At 40.1% G+C, this 20,213-nt stretch overlaps 1 pseudogene; it reads right to left on the reverse strand.

Annotated features, from left to right (window-relative positions):
- Window positions 1–796: 796 nt before the first annotated feature.
- The window catches only part of LOC136120214 (PR domain zinc finger protein 14 pseudogene), a 51,952-nt pseudogene continuing 32,535 nt past the window's right edge, over window positions 797–20,213 (reverse strand).

Below are 20,213 nucleotides of genomic sequence, written 5' to 3' on the forward strand. Positions count from 1 at the left end.
TTTTTTTTTGTAGTCATCTAAATAATTGTCTCAAATTTTTTCCCATTTTTCTTGGCCATGGTAGAGATGGTTTTTAAAGTATATTATTTATTTTTTAGGAAAATTGTCCTCTTACTGCAGATTTATAACTCTAGTCTGAGACTTCCAAATACCTTATGCCAACATTGTAAATTTTATTGTGATGTCATAAAGTTACAGTTAGGGTATAATTTTTTAAAGGCATTTCATTTTGTAGTTTGGAATAACAGTTATAAAGCTGGTCTCTATAGAAACCACTGCAACTTGTGATTTTAGAACATCAGATAATAATGCAGAGGATTATTGGCCAAAACTTTTTTTTTTTTTGGATTTTTAAAGAATTTATTCTGTTAAGAAATATAACAGGGGATGATGGCCACAGACATATTACAATTGCGGGCCCGGGGCAAATAGTAGAGAAAAAGCCTCCTTTTTTTTTTAATCGCAATTAATCAAAGACTCTACTCCCAGTCCCTGAAATGAAATATAGTCCCTTTCAGGGTTGATGTTGAGTTTCCAGACCTTTAAGCACTATTAACAGCCAGCTTTCATTATTTCTAGGTGAATTCAGCAATACTCCATTCTTGTTAGAAATTGTGAAAGATGTTTCTGTGAAAGCTGTTAAAACCACAGTCAAGAAATCTGGTAAATTCTGCTAATTGGTCAGTTCCATCATTCTGTTTCTCATCTCAATCTATCATTTGTTTGTAAGATACACCCATAAACAAGAAACATCAAGACAGAAATACAGAGGCACTGTCCTCAAACTCTCTGAGGGCTAGCAGTCTTCATGAAACTTCATGTGGGAGTAGAAGGCTTCTTGATCTGGGAAGGTTGTTCCGCAGATATAACAGGAACGGCGCCATCCTCCTTGTGTGAGCGTCGGACATGGCTGTTGTGGGCAGCATGGGACGCAAAAGATTCGGCACAGTACTTGCGTTTGAAGGGCTTCTCGCCGGAGTGCTTCCTGATATGTGTGCGGAGTATACTAGAGGCAGTGAACGTCTTTGTACAATACACACAGTGGTAGAGTCTGTCTCCAGAGTGGGCTCTCATGTGTTTGTTCAGGTTGGAAGATTGAGAGAAACATTTCCCATACACAGAACACTTGTGAGGCCGATGCTTCTCATGAACGTGAAGGATATGGATCCGGAGCCGTTCTCACTTCTCAAAGGATCGTTTTCATAAAGAACAGGGAAATTTCCTGTCACCCTTGTCCACACATGGGGTGTACTTGAGATGCTTGTCTCTGTAATATTTGTAGGTAAATACTTTTCCACATCTTTCACACCTGTACCCTTCTGCAGACTCTTCCGAGGGCCCAGATGCCTGGTTCCACTGCTTTATGACCTGCAGGCTCACGGGAATGTCCAAAAACGTCTCATAGCAATCTCCATACCACACAAGGAGCTCTGGGTTCTGGTAGATCTCCCTGCAGCTTTCATAAAAGATCTGCCCTTGACATTGTACGGCAACTAAGTTCTGCTCCATGGGGAAAGGAGCACAGTTGACATAGGATATCCAGTTCCCTGCACCTCCTTTTCCATCAATAAAGTGGCTCAAATGACCATCTTCAAAGAGGTCCCACATCAGGGAATTATCCCCATACGTCCTGACTTAGCTGGTGTTGACCACTTTACCCTGAAAGGGCCCAAACCTGACTCTTTTGTTTGTGACAGGGCTACTGAAGAACACACCAAAATGTGCCACTTCACCGAATTTCGTCCGTCTGAGGCAGAGACCTTCTGGTAGCTGAAGGGAGTTGTTATCCAGAGTCTGAGGAAGAGAATCAGACCCAGAGCTGTCTGTGGGGACCAGGAGGCCCGAAATTGCCTGGTGCAGGTGGGCGGAGTTCTGAGGGCTGGGGATGACCCCATATAGAACTAAGTACAGGTCTTCCTGGGTGACGTGGTAATGGTGAGATGCCTTCCCCTCTTGGTTCACGAGTTTGGGGCCATCCTCAGAGCGCTCTCTTTGAGAGCGCAGCAGCCGAGCGCTCCAAAACTTAAAATGAGAACTATGGGGGCTTCCCTGGTGGCGCAGTGGTTGAGGACCTGCCTGCCAATGCAGGGGACACGGGTTCGAGCCCTGGTCTGGGAGGATCCCACATGCCACGGAGCAACTGGGCCTGTGGGCCACAGCTGCTGAGCCTGCGCGTCTAGAGCCTGTGCTCTGCAACAAGAGAGGCTGCGATAGTGAGAGGCCCGCGCACCGCGATGAGGAGTGGCCCCAGCTCGCCGCAGCTAGAGAGGGCCCTCGGACAGGGGCGAAGACCCAACGCAGCCAAAAATAAAAATAAATAAAAAAAATTAAAAAAAAAAAAAAAAAAAAATGAGACCTATGTTACTGAAATGACTCTTTCTAAACTCAAGTCTGGTGTGCCGTTAAAATGACTACCTTTTAATCAAAGATTATCACTCTTATTTTCCATTAGTCTACCTTTTTGGGGCCATATGATGTATACTAAATTAAATCGGATTTATTGGTTCATCTAGATTCTGAATTACCCTCCGTTCCTATGGATTAGGAGAGTGCTTTTCTTAGCCCTTTTCCTTGAAATTCATCAGGATCTTTTATGTGGACGAGCTAGTATTCTGCACATTTCCAATGCTTAATAAATATTACAATATAATATTAGCATAATAATAAATCATCTTAAAGTATTACATGGGCTATTAAGTGAGATCCTATTCAGTTTGAGCCAAGACATCAAAAAGTTTTGTTTTCTCTATATGCATACAAAGTAATTTTAAAACTCCCTTTCCATGAAATGTCCTTGCATCCATAAGATGTCTACATATTACAGAGTGAAGTGGTGAAGTGTGTATCTTCCAGTTATGTATTTCATTGGTTCAATTTATTCCAGGGCCTGAATTTGCCATTTTAATAAGAGGAAATTTAAAATTGGGCAGACAAAAATGGAAATAGCACCATTTGTCAAGTAAATGCCCTTTTCCCAATGGCAATTCTGAACTCTTTATAAAGGATTTCCAGGCCAGCAGCTAGGTAGTGTTCCTTGCCACTAAGAAATCCTGCTTTGTCTGTGATTGGTTATATCACACACACCTAGACTAACAGCCACTGAAAACATGAGGATTTTCTTTATAGTTACAGAAACAAGAATGAAGTAAAAAATATTCTGTTAATAAAATCTCATCCTGACTGGTTGCTGTGAGGGAGGTCCTAGTTTGAAACTGCCAACAAAGCTAAAAATAAAGACATTTCCCCTTCCAAAAGTATTGTTCAAATACTATACATTTTATCTACCAATATGTGATTCAAATAGGATAAAAATGATTCAGAATCTGTGATAGATAGCAATATGGCCAAAATTTTTTCTCCCGTATGGTTTAACTTTGCAGTTAGCCCCTTGCATCAATAGAGAGTCTATTTTTTCACCCCTTGAATCTGACCTGACCTTGGACATCCTTTGGCTGAAAGGCTGTTGAGCCAATTCTGAGCCACACCTCAAGAGGCATTCAAGTTTCCACTCTTTCTCTAGGAACCCTGCCCAATGGCCATATGGACAAGTCAAAGCTAGCCTTCTGGTTGATGAGAGACACGTAGCTCATTCACCCGCATTGTCCCAGGCAATCCCCAGATGCAGAGCTAACCAGCTGACTGGCAGCGACCAGCAGATACATGAGAAATTTCCAGCTGAGACTAGAAGAGCTTCACAGCTGAGCTCAGCCTAAACTGCCCACCCAAAGAATCCTGTCCTCAATAAATGGTCCTTGTTTTGAACAACTAAATTTTGGGGTGGTTTGTTACATAGCAATACACAACAGATTCATCCATTTCTTAAATTATCGGAAATAAAATTTTGGATATTATTCACCTCAAATTAATGTTATTCTTTCATAACTTTGATTTCCATTACTGAGTTACTTGGTGCTAAATCTGTAATTGGGGAACTTCCCTGGTGGCACAGGGGTTAAGAATCCGACTGCCAATGTTCGGGACACGGGTTCGAGCCCTGGTCTGGGGAGATCCCACATACCACGGAGCAACTAAGCCCATGCACCACAACTACTGAGCCTGTGCTCTAGAGCCCATGAGCCACAACTACTGAAGCCTGTGTACCTAGAGCCCATGCTCCACAACAAGAGAAGCCACGGCAATGAGAAACCCATGCACCACAACTAAGATTAGCCCCTGCTCGCCACACTAGAGAAAGCCCACACGCAGCAGTGAAGACCTAAAGCAGCCAAAAATAATTTATTTATTTAAAAAAAACCTGAAACTTTAAAATAAATAAGTAAATAAATCTGTAATTGGTGACATGGTTTTCTGAATATTTCTAATAGGAGTGTTTGTTTCTGCTACTTCATAAATTTCATAGGGAGTCTTTTTTCTTCAATAAAAACTTTACATGGAACCCTAAATGAACACAATTAACATTCAGGCCCTTCTGATCCTCTTAGCATAATGTCATTTGCTTAGAATAGCAAGCCTGAAGAGATGATTTATCCAGAGGTGATTCTTCTTCTAAAGTGGCATCCAGCCAGAAAAAAATGAAAAGGTAAAATCAAAGGAAGCTATGTTTAGCTTCATCTCAAATCTCCACATCACTCACTACATTGATTTAACGTCATGGCACCTCCATCTTTCAGCAGGAGGATCTGGCACAAGACAGAAACTGTAGTGACCCTGTAGGGGTCATCTTGCTGTCAGCCTCAAATTACAACATCTCTGCTCTTGTCTGACAGCCATGGCAGGACTGGGGATGTACAGCCCTCTTTCCATAGGTGGAATAGATGGGTTTCAAGGAAGTGAGATATAAAGTGAAATGTCACATATCAAGTCTTCTCTGCCTATAATTTAAAGTTCCAAAATGGGAGAAAGTTTGGTCAAGTTCCTTATATGCAATCCCCCTAAGTCTGTTTATTAACCTGAATTTCTAATCTGTGCCACGTAGGGTGGAGTCTAATCCAGACTCAAAGTTGTCAGCATTCATCTCACTTTCTGCCTCTGCAGCAACTGAACCACTGGCCACACTTTCTTCTCGAGACTTTCTTACTCTTTGATGTTTGTTACTCCACATTTTCAGAGTTCTCGTCTTTTGTCTCCAACTAATTTCTTCTGCCTGCTTGACTATGACTCACAGCCCGGTGCCAGGCACATAGTGAACACAATACATATTTGTGGTATGAATGCCCAGCCCTTAAATATAGGTGTTTTTCTTTAGCCCTCTTTTCTTTCTTTACTGACATGATCTTTAACAATCACATTCATATTCATAGCTCTAATTATATTTTCTTTGTGGATCGGGATAAAGAGCCCCATCAGTTCCCAAAATGAGAAATTCTCGCTAACAGACTTGATAAAGCAGTGGACTCAATATTCCGCCAAGGGATGTAACACTTCATTTCTCGATTTCTCATTTCTATATCAAGTTGCCTCCGAACCAATCTCAGCCACCCACTCTTACCTCCATCCGATATTTACTGAATTCTGCAGATGGAGTGATCTGTTCCAGAGGGAACCGTCACGCTCTACCAGTTAATGGCTTCCCATACCTGTCAAAATAAAGATAAAATTCTTAACATGGCTACCAACCCCTGCATGAGCTGATCCTTGCCTTCCTCTCTGACCTCACCTTACAGGACCCTCCCCACACTCACTAACTCCAGCCACAATGACTTCCTCTCATGTCCTCAAAGAAGCCATGCATCTCCCTGTCTCCAGGTGCCTCCTCTGCCCGAAACATTTAGAGTCCCACCTGTTTGACCCATATTCATCCTTCAAGTCTCAGCTCAGATGCCATTTTCTAGGGGAAGTCTCTTCTGACTCCATAGAATAGAGCAGGACTCCTCTAACCACATGGCACCGAGTTCCCTTCATACTATCAACACTGGTCCCCTGATTGAAATTGTATACATGTGTGGCATCTCCTCCGTTTCCCCTTCTAGTTCAGTTCCTCCCTGTCACCTCTCCAGAGCTTAGCACTGTACACAGCACACAGTAGACACTCTATTAATATATATTCAGTGAGGGAGGGAAAATAGTGTACTAGTACTTTACGCTGTGTTTTCCCTTGTGTTTTCTGTGAGGAACCAGATCTCAGGGCTATACAAAACTTTCTCCCTCAGAAAGTTTAACCAGAGAAGTTCTGCACAGTGAATCCCAGCAGAGGTGTACAAAAACAGCCTTAAGGAAGTACTTGCAACCTAGAGCCAGACCTAAAGGAGGGTCTCTCCATTTCTAAAGAAGGAAGGTGGCAACCTCAAAGGGAGCCAGTCAACTATGGAGCAAAGAAAATGAAAGGAACTGAGGCAAATGCAGTTCTAATTCCTGAAGTAGTAGTCCCAGGAAAGGGTGCCTGGTCAGCTTGACAGGTAAATCCAAATTGTAAACATCTCCACCCAAGAGTCTCAGCATAATACCTGAAACATTTAACTCATCTAATGTCCTCCTTTGTTGTGAGGCCTCCAAACATTTGCACACCCTCCCCACCCGCCCCCACACTCCGCTGCGAGTAGCTTGCCATTCATTTATTTTTTCATTCATTCATAAATTTATTGAGCATCTAATATGTGCTATGCCTTGAGGATATAGTAGTAAGACAGAGCTGGTCCTGCCCTCACAGAGTATTACAGTCTATCAAGTGACAGACAAGAAAGCAATTTACCATAAAAGTGTTGGGTCCTAAAGTGTAATAATGCTGCCTGCCTGCCTAAAATCCTTTCTTCAGAGAATCTCTCCTTCTCTCATCCGGTGACGCTATCCATTGCCATGACATAGCACACTACCATACCACCGCACCCTTATCACCACAGGGTCAATCAGGCTGGTCAGGGCCTCACTGAGATTTGTGAATGAAGCCAGGATTGAGAGGGCCTCTCTTCTCTGGGGATTTTGAGTTATGTGGATATAGGTTTGGGGCTGCCAGCAACCATCTTGCCTATGCTGGGGAGAGAGCCACCAGATCTAACAAATTAAAATACAGTACACAATTATTTGTTCAATCAACAAACACTTATTGAGCACCTACTCTGTGTCCAGTACTTTTCTAAGAGCTGAGAATTCATCAGTGAACTAAACACATTAAAATCCCTGCCCTATGGTGTTTCCTTCCTAGTGGAGAGAGAAATTAACAAATAAGACTAACAGATAAAACATATGGTACACTGAAGAGTGATACATGCCAAGTTAGGAAGGTAAGGGAGCAGCCACATGAATACAGGGAAAAGCAATCCAGGCAGAAGGAATAGCAAGCACAGGGGTCTGAGTGGGGAAAGTGTCCAGAGTATTGGGGGATGCCACCCTGGCTGGGGAGAGTTGAATGAAGGGACCAGCAGAAGGAGATAAAGTCCTAGGAGGTAATAGGGGCCAGATCTTCCAGGCATCACAGGCCTTTGTAAAGACTGCGACTTTTGCTTCCACTGTGACTCTTACTTTGAGTGAGATGGGAAGAGTAAAGTGTTTAGAGCTGTTTCAGATGCTCAATCTGGATATTCTGAGAATCCAGGGCAGAGCAGAGAAGCTGGGAGACCAGAAGGAGGACTTATGTTAAGGACAAAGTCTGTTCTTGGTTAGTTGCTACTATCATTAATTACACTATATTCACATTAGGTAAGTTGTACATGTCAGGATTTCAGAATTACTATACACTTTTATGTTTTTTATTAATTTTTTTCTTTCCTTGGTACCATTTGACATTGAAGCCCAATGACGTTCAGTTTGCGGTTAAGGAAATGGTAATGGAGATACTTACATATCAATAAACAATCCCTATCCCAGGATTTCAATTTCAGAAGCATTATTATATGAGGGGAGAGTTTAAACGTCATCACCCTTGTTCCTTGATACCACAAGTCAAAAAGCAACCCCTCTACAGCCAGAGGGCAAATTAGTTGCTGGTTCCTGTGTAGATGAATTATGGCTTAAGGAGTAATAAAAATTTTGAATTACTAAACAACTTACATTGAAAGAAACAAGAAGAGAGGAAAGATGCATGAGCTTAGGGAAAGGATTTTATAATGTACCCCAGTCGACTCAATGATAAAGGTACATAATTAATCATAGATGCCATTTTTGCAAATGATATTTTTAAATGATAGAGGCAATTATCTGTACAATTACATATGCACAGCAATGCATTATTTTCTGCTTTCAACAGGCAACCTACCCTACAGAATAGGTAAGGAAGAGACTTACCTAATTTAGCATCCTAATTTTAACCTCTATCTCAAGAGGACATTTTTTGGTAATTAGAGGAGGTTCAGAAAAGGAATGTAAAATGGTGACTTCTTGGTTCACCTACTATCCTGGTGAAACTATTTAATCACTATGGTTTAAAGCCATAAAATATAAGTTACATTCTCTTTTTTTAAAGACACATAAAATAATTTTCTAAATATTTAGAATGTTTTCCAATAAACATTCTGGAAATAAATTATAAAACTTGTGAAAATGAAAGAATATTTGCTACTCTTTTTTGTTGTTGAGGAATGCTTTTTTATTTTTTTCTTTTTCGTTTTTTTTAAATTCACATCTTTATTGGAGTATAATTGCTTTACAATATTGTGTTAGTTTCTGCTCTATAACAAAGTGAAGCAGCTATATGTACACATACATCCCCATATCCCCTCCCTCTTGCGTCTCCTCCCACCCTCCCTATCCCACCCCTCTAGGTGGTCACAAAGCACTGAGCTGATCTTCCTGTGCTATACAGTTGCTTCCCACTAGCTATCTATTTTACATTTGGTAGTGTATATATGTCAATGCTACTCTCTCACTTCATCCCAGCTTACCCTTCCCCCCCAAGCCCCCATCTCCTCAAATCCATTCTCTACATCTGTGTCTTTATTCTGGTCCTGACCCTAGGTTCATTAGAACCATTTTGTTTTTAGATTCCATACATATGTGTTAGCATATGGTATTTGTTTTTCTCTTTCTGACTTACTTCACTCTGTATGACAGACTCTAGGTCCATCCACCTCACTACAAATAACTCAATTTCGTTTCTTTTTATGGCTGAGTAATATTCCATTGTATATATGTGCCACATCTTCTTTATCCATTCATCTGTCGATGGACACTTAGGTGGCTTCCATGTCCTGGCTATTGTAAATAGCGCTGCAATGAACATTGTGGCACATGTCTCTGTTTGAATTATGGTTTTCTCAGGGTATATGCCCAGTAGTGGGATTGCTGGGTCATATGGGAGTTCTATTTTTAGTTTTTTAAGGAACCTCCATACTGTTCTCCATAGTGGCTGTATTAATTTACATTCCCACCAGCAGTGCAAGAGGGTTCCCTTTTCTCCACACCCTCTCCAGCATTTATTGTTTGCAGATTTTTTGGTGATGGCCATTCTGACCAGTGTGAGGTGATACCCCACTGTCATTTTGATTTGCAATTCTCTAATGATTAGTGATGTTGAGCATCCTTTCATGTGTTTGTTGGCAGTCTATATCTTCTTTGGAGAAATGTCTATTTAGGTCTTCTGCGCATCTTTGGATTGGGTTGTGTTTTTTTTTGATATTGTGCTGCATGAGCTGCTTGTATACTTTGGAGGTTAATCCTTTGTCAGTTGCTTCATTTGCAAATATTTTCTCCCATTCTGAGGGCTGTCTTTTCATCTTGTTTGTGGTTTCCTTTGCTGTGTAGAAGCTTTTAAGTTTCATTAGGTTCTATTTGTTTATTTTTGTTTTTATTTCCATTTCTCTAGGAGGTGGGTCAAAAAGGATCTTGCTGTGATTTATGTCATAGAGTGTTCTTCCTATATTTTCCTCTAAGAGTTTTATAGTGTCTGGCCTTACATTTAGGTCTTTAATACATTTTGAGTTTATTTTTGTGTATGGTGTTAGGAAGTGTTCTAATTTCATTCTTTTACAGGTAGCTGTGCAGTTTTCCCAGCACCACTTATTGAAGAGGCTATCTTTTCTCCATTGTATATTCTTGCCTCCTTTATCAAAGATAAGGTGACCATATGTGTATGGGTTTACCTCTGGGCTTTCTATCCTGTTCCATTGATCTATATTTCTGTTTTTGTGCCAGTACCATACTGTCTTGATTACTGTAGCTTTGTAGTATAGTCTGAAGTCCAGGAGCATGATTCCTCCAGCTCTGTTTTTCTTTCTCAAGATTGCTTTGGCTATTCAGGGTCTTTTGTGTTTCCATACAAGTTGTGAAATTTTTTGTTCTAGTTCTGTGAAAAATGCCATTGGCAGTTTGACAGGGATTGCATTGAATCTGTAGGTTGCTTTGGGTAGTATAGTCATTTTCACAATGTTGATTCTTCCAATCCAAGAACATGGTATATCTCTCCATCTGTTTGTATCATCTTTAATTTCTTTCATCAGTGTCTTATAGTTTTCTGCATACAGGTCTTTTGTCTCCTTAGGTAGGTTTATTCCTAGGTATTTTATTCTGTTTGTTGCAATGGTAAATGGAAGTGTTTCCTTAATTTCTCTTTCAGATTTTACATCATTAGTGCATAGGAATGCAAGAGATTTCTGTGCATTAATTTTGTATCCCTCTACTTTACCAAATTCATTGATTAGTTCTAGTAGTTTTCTGATAGCATTTTTAGGATTCTCTACATATAGTATCATGTCCTCTGCAAACAGTGACAGTTTTACTTCTCCTTTTCCAATTTGGATTCCTTTTAATTCTTTTTCTTCTCTGATTGCATGGCTAAAACTTCCAAAACTATGTTGAATAATAGTGGTGGCTACTTCCTACTAAATTATTCTTTCTATTAAAATGAGAAAGAAAAATTCAGCAACTCCAGTAGGCAATGGCCTTTTTTTTTTTTTAACTTGACAGAATGAATACATCCGCTCTGTGCTATTTCTTTATCCTGATGGTCTTATCTTACAAAGGCAATAAGCTGTGGTGAAGGGTTCAGTCTGGAATCAGACCAAACATAGCTTCAAATCTCGTTCAGCAATTTACTATGATTCTAACCCTGAGCAACTTACTTAACATGGCTAAGCTTCAATTGCTTTGTAAAAGTGAGTCTAATCATATCAATCTCATAAAATATGCTGTGAGTAGTACAGGAGATAATGTTTATCAAGTATCTGGTCTAATGTCAGCGATTCAACACATGTTCAATACTCTAGGTAGTATTAATGTTAAGTCCTCCCCCTCAAGTTCTTTATCTTACCCGACTAAAATAAATTGTAATGTCAACTATCATTCACTCATTCTACCAATGTGTATTGAGTGCTGTGGATACTTACAAGATATCAGTGTATAAAGAAATGAGTCATTTTGGATGTAAGTAAAGGAAGGATGGATTATTCAGGCTAGCAATTTTGATCTCTAACTCAGATTGTCTATAACTGTGTTGTCCATACAACAGCTACACACATGGTTCTTGAGCACTTGAAATGTGACAATTTTAAATTGAGATATACTGAATATGTTAAATATACTCCAGATTTTGAAAACTCATGTTTTAAAAAAAGACTGCAAAGTATCTCTTTACGACTTTTTTGATATTGATCACATGTTGAAATGATGATATTTTGTATATACTAGGTTACATAAAATATATTATTCAAATGAATTTTTTTCTGTTTCTTTTTACCTTTTTAGATATACGGCTATGGGGAAATTTTGTTGCTCACATTTGTGGCTACAATTATGTTTCTATTGGGCGGCACTTATCTAAATATTTAAATACAGTAAGAAAGGAGGAAAGATTGGAAAAGAGGGTGGAAAGGGGGAAGGAAGGAAAATAAAAAGAATCTTCAAGATCTAAAAGATATAAGCCTTAAAAGATCACATAGTGGAACAGTCATTTCTCCACATAACACCAATGACAAAAATATCTGGGAGACTGAGCTACTGTACTTATAGCACAATGCCAGTTACTTGGCAAATGCCAGCTTGTAATACTTCTTTGTTTCATGATCACCTCTCATATTTTAGGCACCACACTAGTGGCTACAGTTACAATGCTGAACAAAACAATCCCGTCTATCCAGGAGTACTCAGTCTAATGAGAATTACAAACAAGAAAAAATTTTGCAAACTTTTTTGTTTTGTATTTTATATTGTTCTCATGGACATAAAAGATACAACGTTCTAATTTTCCTTCAGAGTTTGTACATACCTCTCCACATCTGACCCTTATTAGCATAATTTCTGTTTTGTTCTTGTGAAAACTAAGAGCAAGGCGATATCGAAAGGCATTTTTAGTTCCTCTGGCAAAAATTCCATTGACTAATATACTGCAAAGTTGTTCAGTAACAAAAATCAATTTAGAAGCACTCAGCTGGCATATATTTCTATATCATACATATCATTCTCACGCAAAATCATTCCTGAATCCTCCTACAATATTTCAGGCTGCCTATGTAGTCATGCTTGTATATACGTGTATGCAAACCATTTGCATTCAAATATGCAGAGCAAACCCTTCATTTTGGAGCAATCACGGCTCTCGCCCACCCCCTTCCACCACCACCTCCCCCCACCAAGCTCTAAGAGGAAGGAGCCCGCAGCTCTGGCAGCTCCTGGCCTTTTGTCGTGCTGATTAGAACTGAGCTGAGCTGCAGGATTTACATCTTAAAGGAAACCAAGCCCTGGCCCCAGAAACCGATCGATCCCTGAAGGAAGAGGAGAGAAAAGGAAAAGCTTACAGGAGCCAGAGTTGGGAAGCCGAGTTTGGGAGAGTGGAGGGAGAGAGAGAGAGAGAGAGAGAGAGAGAGAGAGAGAGAGAGAGAGAGAGAGAAAACAGAGAACAGTTACCATGGCGAGCCGTGCAAGATATTGAGATTTGAGATGAAACTGAAATACTGAGCTATTGATAAGGGATGAGATTCTGAGACAGAAGAGAAATAAAGGCAGAATGAGCAGAGGCAAGAAGATCCCAAGACTTGCCGAGGGTTATATAATCCTTTGGTGATTTTCTGAGAGGCTGCAATGAGGATTTAAAATGCTTTTCATTAATTCTTCCCTATCCAACTGGTGTTTCTACCTGCTTTGTAACCATTGACGCTGGTGAGAGCAGCTGGGTTAAATTAATTAAACAACGAGGCTGAGGCTGTTAGACTGAAGGGGCTCTAATGCTGTGCCAGCCTATAGGCAAACCTAAATCTAAGCTTGTAAATGCCTCCAGGTTAGGAATGAAAATGCTAAGGACAGCCAATCACAAACAGCCTACTTGGCTTTGAACCACAGCCAGTCAAATAATTTCCTTTCTTTGCTTCCACACTTTCTCTATATAAGTCTTTCCTGAGCTCCTGTGGTCCAGTGTTCCCACCACTTCTGGTTTGGTGCTGCCTGATGCAAACCAATTTTTGCTCAAACTTAAAATTTTTATTCTGCCTCGGTTTATCTTTTAACAGTTCAAAGCAGCCCAGCTCTCTCTGGGTTCCTGGTGCTACTTCAGTAACTCAGTCTGGAAAGTCAAGGTTGTCCCAAGCCCTGTGGAGCACAGCGGCAATTACGGCGGTCTCTCGCACCCTCACCCAGAAGATGCTCCAGAAATACGGGCTGAATGAAAAAACCTCTGGGGTCTGAAGGGAGATTCGATGTTGGTATCTCCAAACACAGACTAGGTATGCGGCAACTGACTGAATAAACGCATCTGTATGGTTGGAGAAAGTGACAAGTACCGCTCCAAGCACGACCCTTCAACCTTCATGTTTGTGACGCCACGAGCTAGAACAGACCTGGTTTAGTGGTTTTTTTCAGCTGTTTTGTTTGTTTTGTTTTTTGATATTCAGTTGTCCTTGACAAGAAATACACATTCTCAGTTTAAATACACAGGTCACTTTACTGCCTCTCCCACCTCCTCCTGCCCCAGGTTCCCTAGTTGCAGGGCCATCCCACTGCCTCTTCAGCACAGGGCAATCCTGGGGGAAGGGAAGACCAGGGTATGTTGCCTAGAAACCTGAGAGAAACCATAGCGTTCCAGGTGAGGTGCACAATAGAATCATCAAAATCTTGTTTAGGCCCAATCCAGAATAATTAAAATTGAATTCCTGGGCCTCTGTAATTTTTTCAAGTCCCTGGGTCATTCTGACACTTCGTTAAGAGAAGAGAAGCACTCTCCCCTTCATCCTGACCAAGTTCAAGTCTGAGTCTTCACTTTCGACATCATAATACCATAGGTTACAGTGAAGGCCTCCAGGCCTCTACAATTTAGTCAATAGCCCAGGTGTGAATCTGAAGGGAGATTCCTTACTCTATCCCTAACTATTGAGACCTGATGCCTTGGCTGGCTGGGCCAGTCCCGGATCATGCTGGCACCTTGGAAAAATTACTAACAGCTCCTCTTTCTCTCTTAAAGAAGCTCAGGTTTGGATGGTAACTTATATGGTCCCTCTACACATATCAAACAGGGAAAACCTAGCCTAGCGTAGTATTTACCTGGGATTCCTTCCAGCAGCAATGTTAATGTTCTTTCACTCTCTTCCTTCCTCAGATGCCTTTCTTTCCAGTCCTTTCTTCTTTCTCTTTCATCAGATAAGGCTTAAACACTCCAAATAGTCCATCCCCTCACTCTCCCCCCACCCGACATCCCTGAGAGTTTTCCTCTTCATCTCCACATGTGGAGAGCTCAGGGGGAGGCTGCAGCTTAAAGATTTTATCTTGTTTGTCCTGTTTGAGAGCCAGGAGAGAGGGAAGTAGCCTGAAGCTCTGTGGAGCCAGACCACCCCTGGCTTTTCTCCAGGAAAACTAGAGATATGGATAACTTGGATAAGTAGAAATATGGTCTATCAAGCACAACATTCAAAAGGAAATCACTGCAACTGATGAGGGAATCAGATACTGTCACCAAAGTGTGGACCTCAGACTACTACAGATAGAAAACGGAAACCATGGGTTTTCCAGATTCACCCAAATCAGACTTCCCAAAAAGGAATGCGAAGGCCAGAAACTGGCATCTGCATCTTTCTGCATCTGGCTTAGGCTCTAAACTTAGTATCCTAATTCCTGTATCTCATACTTCTTATGCTTTGGTACTGGGTTTGCTTTTTGCTCCACCTTTGCCTTGTACCCTGATTGCAGTGCATTGTAATTCCCTCCACCCCCCCTATCTTGGGCTGACTCTCGCCTCATGGAGCTCTTCCTGGCTTCCGTTTCTAATTCTGGTGATTCCCCAGGAACACAGGCCAGGACTAGGAACTATCACTTGGGGCAAAGATGATATACAGGCCATGTCAATGACAGAGAGTCTCTGACACTGTCATGAATGTCATTGATTTTTCTTCATGTTTACTACTGGCCTGCTCTCTTCTCACCAGAATTCAGAAGATTTCTCTGCAGAGCTAATACTAGACAGCAGACTGGATCCCCTGAATCTGTTCTCACATTAAAGCGTGATTCTTTTCATGACCCTCCCCTTCCATTCAGTCAGGCTCTCTGTTTTCATCATATTCCCTACCACCCTCCTAAGCTGCCTCAGCTCTGCATCTGACTTCGATATGGGTTGTTAAATTAGTTTATGAACCAATTTTTGGATCATAAACTAACTACTGACATTTCCAGTTACAGAACTTAATTGTCCCATAAGGGGCAGCAGTTGCAAATTCAAATGACCACAGGGGGCGGAAGACAAGGTAAGTGAATGAAGCAGGCTGGGTGGCAACTAGAGCAAGCTGGCAGGCACCTGCCCTGGATAAAGGGTCTAGCTGCTGTCCTTTCTCAGTGAACTGTTGCCATGAAGGAATGCTGGCCCCAAATGCTAGACCTTTCCAATTTTCCAGAAAAAAAAAAAAAAAAAGATATCTAGATTCTTATGAACAGTCTACTATTTTTTAGAATATTGATGACTAATTTTAAAACATTTAAATTTCATCCTGGATAAACAAAACTCATCTGTGAGTAGCATCTGGTTTTCTGGTTGCCAGTGTGCAATGGCTTTTCTAGTGTGTGCTCAGACAAATTTCTACATAATTTTAAACATGATTTTAATATGGAAAAATCATCTGAGGCAACCCAACATCAAGGGATGTGAAATGCTAAAGGAGATCCTGGAAATCTACAGGTGCTGGTGTTTATGCATAAAAATGACAGCAGCAACAACAGAAATTCCTATTAAGTGGCAAATAGCCACTTAAGAAAATCTTTGAACGAAAGGAGATTTTAAACCTTCTATAAGAGGTCCACTGTGCGTTTTGTGCCTGAACTTTTCATAAACAAAAAGCATCTCATTGTCTTCCATTTTAAAACATCTTTGTCAGCGAAGATATTGAGGAGGTAGTTAGAGGGGAAAATAAAAACACTATAAGAGTTAGCAGTGAAATCAGTTAATCTCTTATCCCTTATGACAGTTTACATTTTGAGTGACCACTAAGGTTATCTACTTTGCAAATACTGTAGCTTTATTCTTGAGCAAGGTGATAGGAAAACACATTATTTTCCTCTATTACTGGACATTATCTTTTTAAAACAATCAGAGTGTAATGCTTTAATACTGCAACACATGCAATATTTTGAAATGCAAAGTATTTCAACATGGGATGACAAAAATGGTCAACTGACGAAAATGCTAGAGCGGGGTTTCTCAACTTCAGTATATATAACTGACATTTTGAGTCTGATAATCTTTTGATTTGGGGGGAGGGTGTCCTGTGCACTGTGGGCTGTTTAGCAGCACCTCTGACCTCTATCTACGAGATGCCAACAGTACCCTCCCCAGCTTGTAACAACCAAAAAGTATTTCCAGACATTGCCAAATGTCTGCTGGGGGCCACATTTGCGCCCGATTAAGAACCATTGCTCTAGAGGAAATGTTGTACCTCACAACTTGGATTTTGACTTTCCAGGAAAGTCTTAAAATGGCACTTCACACAAAGGGGAAGATATTGGATAAAGCATCACCCCTGACTTCATGTAAGTCCTCAGGGGACTGTGGGGATTGGGGAAGGAGGTCTTTGAGGCAAGAGCAGTGAGTGTATACTGACAAGAAAGTTTCTGTGGGGGGCAGGCGGGGTCAACCCTAGATGTGAAATCCACTCTTCTTGACAATAATGCCGTGACAAGCAGGAACAAATAGAGATCTATCAGGCCAGGCAGCAACATCTGGTAGATTCCAAACTACATATGGGGAATTCCAGCCTTCCTCTGGCCAAGTCTGAGGAGAATTTTCAACATCTTGAAGAATAGGATGATACCAACCAGTTACACATTTAATAGGAAATCCTTTTTTTTTTTCCATTTTGGAGAGAAAACATTTTTCCAGAAAAACATGAAAGGTTATAATAGTGGTTGGAAATCAGTAACTCTCAATTTTTTCTTTGTGGTTATGGAAGAAATCATCAATTCCATTTCTCAATAGAACCTCATAAACACAACAGGCCAGATGCCAGAACAGAAATTAAATGGCTTTGTGAGCCTCAAGGGAAGACATACTTTAACTATGAAGTATTCACACCAAACTTTGAGAACAGTACACGAAACAGAATAGGCTAGAGTATGTGGTGTTCGCATTTGCTGTTTTTGACAGCACTGTTTATCAAAATAACTACAGCTTTCAAAGACAGGACTACTTAATTTTTACTATACTGCTTTTCTGACAGGTAGGAACTATAAAGAATAAGTTCACTAAGTTTTGGGTTTTTAGTTCATTTAACTTGTTTCAGCCACACTTAGATGTTTCAAAATGGTATCTTCCAGTCTCCTTTTATACTTAGTTAGCTTAAAATCTGTTTGGATGATACTGTAATGGTGGATACATATCACTATGTATTTATCAAAACCCCGTGGAACGTACAAAGAATGAACAGTAATGTAATCTATGGTTTAGTTAACAATAATGTATCAATATTGACTCATCAGTGTATCATATATATCACATTAATGCAAGATGTTGATAATAAGGGAAGCTTGGGGGGGTGGAGTGGAGATGTGTGGGCAGAGAGGGCGTAGAAGGGAACTGTACTTTCTGCTCACTGTTCCTGTAAACTTGAAACTTCTCTAAAATATAAGGTTTATTAAATTTTAAAAAATCTGTTTTATAAATTTTAGAATAAAAAACCCAAGACAGTTAAAATTCTTTAAGTGTCTTTTAAATAGGCCTTTTGATGATTGTTCTGCTACCTGCTTATTTACTGATGAAAGATGATTGTTCAGGATGAATTGGGGAGAGGACAGGACTTCCTTCCTTGTCTGAGCCTGGTCCCTGACCACTCTCATCTAAACTCCTGGAAAGCACTATTTGAGCACTGTAAACAGTGAACCTCGAATTGCATTACATTTATGCATTTTCTTCATATCAGCGATTTCACATGCTTTTATGGTTTTTCCCCACAAAATAACTTTTGAAGTAAAATTCACTCAAAACTCTTTATAATGCATTTTACATGCCAGGCCAAATTTGTTTCTAATTAACGACATATACTATTTGCTACAGAAGCAGTAAGTTATGATGCATCAAAGAGCTTTTTGTTGGACTTTATGCAACAGCAAACAAGTTGTGTTGAAATATAGTAAATTTGCTTTCTCAGTGGCATTCTATTCACCCTGTCATAAAAACTGTTGGTTCCAGTTCTAATCTCTGCCACAATGGGACATTTTTCAACATAGACGCTTCTTGGATGGTTGTCAGAGACTCTCCAGGCTAATTAGACCATCATCTGTCAAGGGAAGCCTCAGAGCAAAGCTTCACACTAGATGCTCTGAGGCGAAAGGGCAATCTGAAGAAAGTTTTAAATGATCCTGTGTTCAAAGGATACTCCTCTAGTTGAAAGGATAGAACTACACTTATGACAACATTAAGAACACACCCAAAGCAGATGAGTAAGCACAACTGAATTTAAGAGAAAGCTAGTGCTGAAAATTGCCAAACACTTAGAGAGTTATGAGGTACAGAACAAAGTAGTAAACTCATGGGCTCTGGAGTCCTAGAGACTCAGGTTCTACTCCAGACTGTGGAATCCTGGGCAGGTTATTTCACCTCTCTGGGTTTCCAATCTTGCATCTATGGAGTGAAGCAAGGTGAAGTCATGTCTTTCGAGAGCTAGATTCATGGTAAGAGTGCAATAAGTGATAGTTTTATCATTATTGTTAAGAGTAGTAATAGCAGTACTAGTAGTAGCAGTAGTTATACATTCTGAAAGAGAGACATGTTTTCCAAGAAGGTGAGACATAGTCAGATGAAGTAAGGAGACTGGATTTCAAGGTGAAAGTTTGTATTTCCAAAGAAGTTGGAAAGAACGAGTCACACTTTGAGGTAAGACTAAGAAAGGGAAGTTCCTTTGGGAGATTTATATGAAGTAAAATCAACGCAGTCAATATCATTTAGGGAATAATATCTGAAGGTTTTGGGGGAGGAGAGCAAAAGGTAGAAAGAAAACTGGTTCAGGAGTCAGAACACTGGGGCTTTGAACTAGGTTTTACCTTCCGAATACTAATTCTTCTGCTGACTAGCTGTGTGACTCTGGGAAGGGCAAATCCTCTCTGGGACTTGAGTTGTTCACCGATGAAATTGGATGTGTGGTCTTGGAGGGTCACACAAGACCTGTGGCAAATAAGAGTCTAAGTTCTTAGGTATATAAGAGGCATGATGAAAACAGGAAGACAGTTGCTCTACAAGCTCTTTGTAGAATTGATTGAAGAGGGAAATAGAGAGGGACCAGGAAAGAAAAGAGTTACATTTACAAAGTACTGTCACAACAGGACAAGAAGGATTGAATCTGTTAACTTGGTGCAGGAATGGATATTAAGAGGCCCATGAGTTGGGAGAATGGGAATAACATGAAAATTACTAAAATTGAGAGAAAGGAATTATTTGTAGAAGAAAGGGAACATGATAAGCTAATTTTTCAAAGAGGTTAAGTGTCAAGACATGGCAGGAGATCTTTAATATTGACTAATGAGCAATAAATTAGATTTGATATAAGTAGAAAAGGTTATATTACACATTTTAATTACCACTTTATCATATTAAAGATTTCCTAAAAACTGACTATAAAATTCATATAAGAGCATAAAATTCCTAGGATAACCAAGACAAATTTGAAGAAGGAAATATGAAGGAAAGATTTGCTTCATTAGAGATCATGAATTACTATAGTATACTACTATATCAGCTAAAATAATATGGTGTTAGGGGAAGGTCAACATATCAATGAATGGAAAAGAAACCAGACCTATCACTGAATGGAAATACCTAGTCTTATATAAGACCTGAGTGCAAGCAGAGATGACCTTAAAAGCCAGCAGGCTTTATAAGTAGCTTCACTCTCTATATGGAAAACAGTACAGTTAGAACTGTACCTTAC

This window comes from Phocoena phocoena, chromosome 3 (genome assembly GCF_963924675.1).
Source record: "Phocoena phocoena chromosome 3, mPhoPho1.1, whole genome shotgun sequence".
Classification (NCBI taxonomy): Eukaryota; Metazoa; Chordata; class Mammalia; order Artiodactyla; family Phocoenidae; genus Phocoena; species Phocoena phocoena.